The sequence below is a fragment of the Globicephala melas genome, chromosome 9 (genome assembly GCF_963455315.2).
Source record: "Globicephala melas chromosome 9, mGloMel1.2, whole genome shotgun sequence".
NCBI lineage: Eukaryota > Metazoa > Chordata > Mammalia > Artiodactyla > Delphinidae > Globicephala > Globicephala melas.
This window is the reverse complement of record NC_083322.1, coordinates 26,057,229-26,067,866: the sequence shown is the minus strand read 5'-3', so window position 1 is coordinate 26,067,866 and position 10,638 is coordinate 26,057,229. Positions and strand designations below refer to the sequence as shown.

The 10,638-nt window shown below is 38.8% G+C and overlaps 1 pseudogene; it reads right to left on the bottom strand.

The window, feature by feature from the left end:
- Positions 1 to 7,727: 7,727 nt before the first annotated feature.
- LOC115853568 (developmentally-regulated GTP-binding protein 1 pseudogene) lies at positions 7,728 to 10,402 on the bottom strand (annotated as a pseudogene).
- Positions 10,403 to 10,638: the final 236 nt, after the last annotated feature.

The window sequence follows — 10,638 nt, the reverse complement described above, 5'->3', positions numbered from 1 at the left end:
TATATATATATATTTAAAACATAGCTGGGCTTCCCTGGTGGCACAGTGGTTGAGAGTCCGCCTGCCGATGCAGGGGACACGGGTTCGTGCCCTGGTCCGGGAGGATCCCACATGCCGCAGAGCGGCTGGGCCCGTGAGCCATGGCCGCTGAGCCTGCGCGTCCGGAGCCTGTGCTCCGCAACGGGAGAAGCCACAACAGTTAGAGGCCCGCGTACCGCAAAAAAAAAAAAAAACAAAAAAACAAAAAAACATAGCTAAATAATCCCATTGTGCAAATTTTACCATTTAATAATACATTATAAAATAAAGTACCCTGTTTTCCAATATTATTCTTCAACATCATTTAAAATAACTGCATGGTGTTTCATTTTATACATAAATCATGATTGATTTAACCATTTCCCATTTGTTTAATATTTAGGTTACTAACAATATCTTTGTTCTAATTAATTTCTATGAAAATCATTACATATAAATCTTGGCATATACATCTAATTATTTCTTTAGGAAAAGCTTCTCAAAGTGGAAATTGCTGGGTCAGAGCATGAAACTTACTCATAAAAGATAATTCATGTAAAAAAAAAAAGATAATTCATGTAATATAGATCAGTGGAACAGGATAGAAAGCACAGAGATAAACCCATGATCATATGGTCACCTATTTTTGATAAAGGAGGCAAAAATATACAATGGAGAAAAGACTGCCTCTTCAATAAGTTGTGCTGGGAAAACTGAACAGCTACATGTAAAAGAATGAAATTAGAATACTCCCTAACACCATACACAAAAATAAACTCAAAATGGATTAAAGACCTATATGTAAGGCCAGACACTATAAATCTCTTAGGGGAAAACATAGGCAGAACACCACTCTATGGCATAAATCACAGCAAGATCCTTTTTGACCCACCTCCTAGAGAAATGGAAATAAAACCAAAAATAAACAAATGGGACCTAATGAAACTTAAAAGCTTTTGCACAGCAAAGGAAACCATAAACAAGAGGAAAAGACAACCCTCAGAATGGGAGAAAATATTTGCAAAGGAAGCAACTGACAAAGGATTAATCTCCAAAATTTTCAAGCGGCTCATGCAGCTCAATATCAAAAAAACAAACAACCCAATCCAAAAATGGGCAGAAGACCTAAATAGACATTTCTCCAAGGATATTATGTCTTCATTTATGTCTGTGAATAGCTAAACACTGTTAGTTTTAAAGTTATTATCTGATTTTTCTAATAAAATATATAGTAAATCCATGTTCTGATTTTTATTCTGATGGCTGGCTTTCTTCATGAGCATTCTAAGTTTTGTATGCTGACTAGTTTTATTGCATTTTGAACCTTTTCTCTCCTTTCCTCCCTTTCCCTACCTATATGTCCCTCTCATCCCCTTCCCCCTCTTTTAATTGCACTTTTCCTTTTGGAGGATTCAGAAAACTGTTATTACTTTTGCCTGGATCTTTGCTTCAGACCAGAGCCTACTAATGTCTCATAACAATGTTTCAACCCACCCTACCTGCATTGCAATGATGCATCAGTTATTATTGCTTTTGGCTTTTGTAACAGAATCAGTGGAAAGAGAAAAGGTCAATGGATCATGCCAACTGCAATGGTTTCGTCAAATAAAGATCTTTTTTATTCTCACAAAAGAGAAATTCTGGATGTAGGCTATCCCTGATATCATATATGTCCAAACTTCCTCCAGTCCTCAGTTTCCCCATTGTACCATGTGATTTTCATCCTCATAGACTCCAGAGAGCTCTTGTACCTACATGCATTTTTGATATTGAGGATGAAAGGGAAGTGAGAAGAGCGAAGGTCAGTGGAGCATGTCTGCTATACTTATACCTGTCTAAAAATTGCTGAAAATTCCACTAAGCCCTTTGCATATATCTTCTTGGCCGGTGATATGTATGTGACTATTTTACCTCCAAGGGAGTCTGAGAAGGCAAGTAATTTTATTTTATTTTTTGTTTAATATTATATTTTAGAAGGCAAGTTATTTTAATTGGATATTTTTTAGCTGAGGAAAATTGGGGACATCTGAGTAAGAAAGAAGGGGAGTGGGGATGCTGTATGGGAAACTAGAAGTGATGTGACAAGAGACACTGGAGTTAGTGCAGATTCATCTTCCAGGATGGGGGCAACTTGGCTTAGTATCTGGTCACATGGCTGCTTCTCCATCCTCTCACCTCTTCTAGGCTGACAGCTTCTTATAAAGCAGGGTCAGAAACTACTGATGGCAGGCCAATTTCAGGTTGTTTTGCATGGTCTTTGAACTAAGGATGATTTTTATGTTTTTAAAGGGTTGTTCAAAAACAGAAGAAAGAATTTGTGACAGAGACCCACAAAGCCTAAGATATTTACTATTTGGCTCTTTGTAAAAAAAAATCACAAACTTTTCTGGACCTTTTTTAAAGGTCCAGACTCAAGTTCCAGCAGTCTTTCCTCTCATCTTCCTTTCTGTTAACTCTAGCTACTAGATATATTGTGGAAAATTTCAATTTTCCCATATCCCACAGGAATTATGTTTCCTACTCTCATCTTCTGCTTTAGCTTGTATACCCAGCATCACTGCAGCTTCAACCCACTCATTACTTTGTGTTTATGTTTCATTTCTGAAACATTGTACACATATACATTTTTATGACTATATATACTTACATATATACATGTTCATGACTATAGGTATATGTTTACATACATATGTTTATGACAGTGACACTGGCCATACATTTTCATTTTATTCTTTTCATGCTCCCTCTTTGTGTTGCTTCATTTACAAAGTTTCTGTTATGCAAAATATCTTAATGTAATGTGAAAGTCTGTGTTTATAATAGATAAATCTCACTCATCTCTTTTTATTTTTTATTTTCTGTGCTTTCCCCTCTTTTCCTGATTTTTTAACTGGAGCATTTTTATACCCCATTTTTCTTAAATATTGAAAAGGTCCCAATTCCATTATATTAATCATTGCTTCTTCATTTTCCAACACTTTATTAATAGGAATTAATTATTATCTATTTCTTCAACACTCATTTCTTCATCCTTCCTATTCCTTCTTTTTTGGTGTTGTAATTTCCATATTTATTTTTCATTTTCCCTAATGTTTACATCATACAATTCATTCCTTTATTTTTTTACGCTAAATTGAAGTAGAATTTGTTGGCTTAATGTTATACCTCACCATTTCACTTTTCACTTAATTAGGATAAATCATCTCCTCCCAAAACAGTGAAGGACTCATGTATCCCAGCTCTGAACCAATCACACATGGCATTTCCTCTGGCTGCAGGAACTGCTTTAAGAGGTCAGGAACATGAGCTCAAGTCTTTGGTTCATTGAGGGTGGGAAGTGCTCTCACCAGGTGGACATAAATGAGGAAGGATAAAGCTCAAATGCTTCTTACAAGACATCCCATGATTAAGGGTGAAATCAGTCTTAGAACAAAACTGACATTGTGGATGGTAGTGTAGAGAAAGAGAAAGATATATATAGAGAAAAAAACAACAGGGTAAACCAATCATGAATTCTCTGTCTGGATTTCATGTGAATTATGTCCTTACTGTTTAAGTTTTGCTACTCAGAGTGATTCGTGGACCAGCAGCATATTAATATTGCCTGGAAGCTTGTTAGAAATGAAGAGTCTTAGGCCTCATCCCAGACCAACTAAATCACAATCTACAGTTCATCAGAATTCGCAAGAGATTAATATAGACATCAAAATTTGAGAAGCATTATCCATAGCAGTGGCTCTCAAAATGTGGTTCATGGATCCCTGGGAGTTTCCTAGGCTTTTCCATGGCGTCTGTGAAGTTAAACCTGTTTTTATAACTATTATAACTATCTACTGTACCTGGTACTACAATAGTTTGCACATTCTTAGGGAGGAATAGTGCTGAAAGGAGAACATAGATTAATACTGACTTGGAGGTTTTCTCTCTTCTTATTCCAGAAGGGGCTTGCGTTGTTTTGATTTTCAGCAACTTTTTCTCTTTCTTTTTATACCATTGACTTGAGCCCACTCTCAATCTGTGTGGTTTAGGTGTGGATGACCTCTGGCCCTTACTGCTCTCCCTCCAGGCACACAGATATAACCTAAGTCTGGCCAATTACCTCATTTATTCTCTTGGCCACAGTGACTGATTCTGAAATTGGCATATGACCCATGTTAGCGCATTCCGAAGAAATACTGACACTTGTTTTTCCTGGAAAATATTGGGAACAAGAATCTCTCTTTACACTGTTTTCTTTTTAAAAAGATGATATAAGCTAGCACTGCCAGGAATTCCCTTTGGACATGGCTTCCCTGTTATGGCTAGGTATAGAATTTGGATCTAAAATAATATTTCTCAGAATCTTGAGTCATATGCTATGTTACTGCAGGTTGAGTGTATACTATGAAACAAAGGCACGGTATAATATTAACTAAAACCTTGAAAATTACCAGTTCACATTCATTTCCTTCCAGAAACTGGTATTGATTGTTATTAATCTTAGTAATGGATGATGTCAAGCCATTATTTTTTCCCTTTATTTTCATGAGTATTTGAGAAAAGTCTGAGTAGGCTTCATGAATATAGATAATCAGATATATTTTTGAACTGAAGATTCTAGTGATCCTTTCTTATTCATCTTTCAATCTCAGTACCTAGCACACTGCCTGCTTCATAGTCATTGCTGACATGAATAAGGAATTTTGAATATAGGCATTATAACCTCAAATCTCTTCTTCACTACACTGAATTTATACGTTATAAATTTTGTAAGGAGTTGAAAATATTTTTTCACGGTTGATATCACATTATCTTTAAAGGACCCTCAATTATAATTTGACTTCTAAAGCTTCAGAGAATATCATGACAAACTTTATGGGAAAGGTTTTCCTTGAAGTTAATAAATATTCATTGTGTACTTAATATGCTTGGCCTTATGCTGGTTGAATAAGATACAATCCACAATGTCTATACTCGAAAAAGATCCTATCTAGCAGATAAGATGGACATAAGCATACTTTTATCTCTGTGTTGTAAGAGCAGCAGATGTTAAAACATGGATGGAGTGAGGAGTGATAAACTTTATCTGTGAAGATCAGAGAAGTGTAATTGAAGGATGGGAGAAGTGGAGATGGAGGGTATTACAGGTAAAAGAAAGGCATGTTTAAATACACCAGTATTTGATGCACCAATATTTGGGGGAAACCGTAGACAGTTTAGAATTATTTGCAATACGGACGGTAGGAGACAAGACTAAAGAGAAATGCTGAAGGCATATCAACAAGGACCTTGGGTGCCATATCAGGGAACTCTGACTTTACTCAGCTGACCAGTGTTATTTACCTTTAAAGAAAATCCACTTGAAAAACATACAAATCCCTCCTGAAACAATTTGAGATTATAGTAGGTTGTGTATTCCTCCTTCTGTGGAAACCAATTCTATAGATGAAGTGGATTCTTCAAAACATCTTGCGGAGGACAGAGAAGCATTCTGGAAACAATGGGGAGGGGGACTGGATGATTGATAGACATGAAAGCTAGACTTAAGGCAGTGGCTGTGTGAATGGGGAGGTTGACAGATTTGAGAACCTTGAGGGATGGTATTTCTGTAAGAACCAACAGGAGTTCTTATAGAAATCAGGGCTTTGATCTAATTTATTTACTTATATTTAAGTCAGAATAAGAAAGCTTTAAAAATAATTATCCCTTAGGGTTCCAGGGACATAATCACAGGAATTTAGATTTGGTAGTATATATTATTTAACTTTACAAACATAGAGGTTATTTATAGCCCCTTTAGAGAATGATTATTTATAAACATATTAAATAAAGGGGAAGGGGACACAGACTCATAAACTGAAATGATTAATTTATACCTTGAGACTTTTGACCAAAGACGCTGCTTACTCCTTTACTTTATATTCGATGTCATATTCCTGTACAGTATTATATTCTCTGAAATAGCCTAAAATCTGTTGGTTCCAATTTTATACAGATAATATTAAATTAGTTTTGGTGCTCTAAAAGACTTTTTAGAGCTTGACAGTGACTATTTCCTAATTTTCTTCTGCTCTTATAATTTACTTTTTTCTTTACCTACATTGTAATATTTGCATTTTTTACTTTATAACTTGATTGGTTACAGTAATAATTCCCAATTTCTTTTACATCATGGTATACCTAGAAAATGATATACATATACAATACATAAAAGGCAGTAGATCGGGTTGTTTGCCTTAGAAGCCCACAAGCCAGGTGCTCTAGCCTACCACATCCTTATCATACTCCTCTATAGCTGGAGGGAATTGCTATCATCTCACACTCCCATAGCCCCTTCACACTGGTTGGAATGCTCTGAGTTAGGAGTGGAACTTAAAGAGGTCATGATTATGGGATGGACACGTGGGTTGTTCAGTGAATATCGTGGTAGTATTTGATGTACCATACAGCAAGTGTCAATTGGCTCAAGGAACAGTTGCTAGTGGTCACATAAGAATTTTGCAACATGGTATGCATAACTGAGGACAACCTACAATTATTATGGAGAACATGGCTGAAAGCATGTTTTATTGATGAAGACTCAGGAGTCTTTGATAGGGTATTACAAATACCCAGTTCTTTCATTTCATAAATAAGAACACTTGACACCAAAAAAATTATGTGTCTCGACTAGAAAGTAAATGACTTGAATGGAGGTTAAATGACTGTACTGTAAGCTTTATGAAGCTGGGGACATTTTGGTAATTGCTATATCCCATTGCTTGGTAGAGTGCAAAGCACTTGGGAGAAGTTCCCTAAAATTTTGTTGAGTTGAATAAATGAACGAATGAATGAATGAATAAACTGGCCAGGGTCAAACAATTTAATGGCAGAGCCAAAAGAAGAATTACAATCTTCCTCTCCCAGCTCAATGATTTGATCCCCTGTGTATAAGACTGTATGTCACACTGTTATCAATGTTCTATGAATAATTCATAACGTGGCACAAGGCACAAAAGGTCATGGACACATTCTAGAACTGAATATTTTAAGGATTTACCTTTTCTTCTGTTTTGTAGCAGCTCCTATTGATCATACTCATAAATGAAGAGGAAATATTTGGGTTACTATAAAGCTTATATTTATCTTAATGTATTTCTGTAAATACAGATATTTTAAAATACAACAAAATTGGTCTAAAATGAGCTTTCACAAATTTTTTTTCTCTTCGGTAGTTATAATATTTTGTCATTTTCTTCAATAATAGAATATATTCAGGTTTGTCTTTATTTCCATTAATTAAATGATGAAAGATAAAAGTTTAAATAATTACTGATGTGTCCTATATGCAAGCATGAAAAGCAGAGCGAGCACTGTCACTGAAAGGTTATGTCACTCAAGCATTCATTAAACATTCATTAGCCTCACCTCAGGTAAAGGTGTCCTTATTTACATATTTGCATACTCATGCCCTGAACAAGATTTCAAAAATGTTTATGATCCTATGACCACCTTAATTATGAATTCCCAAATAGATAAAGAATAAATAAATAAATAAATAAACAAATCCTAATGAATGTGCTCATTTTTTTTTTCCTACCTGGTCCTCTATGCAGTTCAAAGTACAAGGTGACATGAAGATAAGTGCAGTGCCAGTTTGGGTGCCTCCATCTCCCTCCTGAATCTTGATCCAAAGCCAGAAGGGGTTTGGGGTAGGATGCTTGGTCATTTGGAAAGCTGCAGGGGTTGGCCTAGCAGATGGAGAAAGGGGAAGTTTTCCGTGTCTGAATGACATCCTCATCCCCCAACATATGGCTTTAACCATTTTTTTGTGTTTCACAGAGAAACCACAGGCTGGAACGTATTTAAATTCTTTGATAAGATTTTCGTGAATTTTCAGCAGAAATCCTCCACTGTGGTTCTGGGGTAAGGCAGAACACCACTGGGGATGTGTAATCTGGGAACTGGCCTTTGCATCTGGTCTAAGTCCTCACTAGTTTCAGATACTCCCAGATATTTTCCAACAAGTCATCAAAATTCCAGCAGTGATGGGCAGAGATGGGTGCAATGAGGCATCTTATAGACGATATGCAATTTCTCAGTGTAGATCTGATCAATCTTATTTAACTAACACATAGATATCAGGGGATATAAATTCTGTTTCCTTCCACCACTTCAATGAAGTCACTAGCTGTGGCATCGCGACGGTCACATCGGCATTATGAATTTCGTACTCAGCCAGAAAGCTCTTCACAGTTTCAGCATCCAGCTCACCCTGAGGGCAAGAGGCTTTCAGATGAATGCGTCCCTTATCTTCTTCTAAAAACAGATATTAGAGGGTTTGTTGCTCAAGTGAATGCCAAAGCCTTCCAGCTCGTTTTCAATTATCTTCTTATGTCTCAACAGTTCAGGACATCCAGAACAACCAGGATCAAGTTACATGTTTGGGCCACTGCAACGACTTGATGGCCTCTGCCTCTCCCATCCTTGGCACCCTCAATGATACCTGGCAGATCTAGGAGCTGGATCTTGGCCCCTCTGTATCTGATGACACGGGGCACAGTGGTTAGAGTAGTGAATTCAGGCTGCCACCTCAGAATATACCCCTGCCAAGTTACTGAGCTGGGCTGACTTCCTCATAGTTAGAAAGCCCACAAACTCAATTCGAGCACCACCTGTCTTGGCTACAACAAAACCTTCCGGCTCACCAGCACCACCACCTGTTCGAGTAATGAGTTCTCCGCGAAGCTTACCAGAGCGAGCCTTAAGCAGCCCTAAGTGGTGTGCTGTGGTCTTGTTCTTTTAGTCCGAGCCATGTCGGCTTCGATCTCCGAGGTGTTGGCTAAGGTGCTGCTCCTAATGGCGAGTCCCCGGGGGTGCAGTGGCCTCCACACTGACTGCCTCTGTCACATACCCGCCAGCGAATCTGCCAAAGCCAGCAGGAGCTACTGCATTGCGCCGGCGCGATACTTCCTACTTCTCGCGAAAGTTTAGGGTGTGTGTCTTCTATTCGCCGCGACGATACAGCGCGCGCGGAAAGGTCTCTCGCCGACACCCTTGCAATTACGCCGTTTTTGGAGGAAGGTTTTCTGTCATTTCTTTTTTGGGTCCTGGACTGCGTCAGTGAGTTTGGACCTCTGTTCTGGCCCCTATATGCACACAGGTATGTATTGTCAAAAACACACAGTAAAACAAAGCAGAAAGATGAGTTTGTTTGCAAGGCTTACGACCTGCAAAACCGGGAAACTCAAGGCTGCGGGAGCAATAAGTTCCCTGCTAGTTATTGACTAAAGGTGTTTTGTTTGTTTGTTTTTAAACACTACATGATTATATTTTAATACATAACCAAAATACAGAACACTGTAGTACTTTTTTTTTTTTTTTTGTGGTACGCGGGCCTCTCACTGTTGCGGCCTCTCCCGTTGCGGAGCACAGGCTCCGGACGCGCACGCCCAGCGGCCATGGCTCAGGGGCCCAGCCGCTCCGCGGCATGTGGGATCTTCCCGGACCGGGGCACAAACCCGTGTCCCCTGCATCGGCAGGCGGACTCTCAACCACTGCGCCACCAGAGAAGCCCCACCGTAGTAAATTGATGGCAATAAAACACAGCATTTCATTTGCATTGCATGACAAATAGTTAACATCCTTAGTCATAAATGAGTTCTTAGAAACCAGTAACAAAGGCATTGATATTACAAAGAAAATGAAAAAAAAAAAGAAAATGAAATAACACAAGGGACTAGTAAGGACTAAAGGGGTAAATGCGGAATTTGTCTTTTTCAGCTGAAGCCTGGTGGCCTTCTTCCTTATTTGGCTCAGAGTAGCTGAGTCAGGAACAAGGAGTGCCAAAGATGGTGTGAACAGATTTGGCATCTGCGGATTGGCTGGCGTCCTCTGCTAATTTCTGAGAAATGTAAATTCCTGTAGCTAATGTTAGGTAAGGTTAAGCTTCATTTTTTTTCGTTAATATGCCTGCATTAGCCAACTCCATTTTGTCCCCAACAAAAGTGATTCCATTTTTGTTTTGGTTCTATGGTACACATGTATGTATACACACATCCACGTAAGACCAAAGGCCTGGTGAGCTGGGAGGTCAAGCTCTTTTACAAGAAGGAATTAGAAAGAGACCGATTCCAGAGAATGGATAACTTCTGAGTCTGAGGCCCCACCCTGGTGGGAAGCCAGTTCTGTCCAAATGCCAGGTTGCAGCTGACAGCACTGGGGGCCTGAAGGACTGGGCTGTGAGAGGAGCTTGAGTGGACAGAGGAGCCTCCATACCCGCTCCGGGACTGGTGGCAGGTCCAGCCCTGCCCCAGAAGCAGACATTGGGCCCCATCTGAGGGTAGGGGGCCTGAAGAGCCGAAGTGCTACATGGGACCATTCCTTGGCCCTTTCCTATGCTCATGCCATGCATGTCAGAGTCCATGACTCTTCATCTTTCGTAATAATTTATAGTGATCAAATGTGTGAGGGAGGAATGATATTCTGAATATAATAAAATTCAATATGGAAGGTTTCATAAACTGTGGGTCAAGAACCACTAGCAACTTGGCAGATTGATGTGAATTATACTGTTTTCCCTTTCACCATTTATCCATCTAGGCTGTGGTGTTTACAAAGCAGACACTAAAGTGGATATATAGCAATTGCCCATTGTCTATG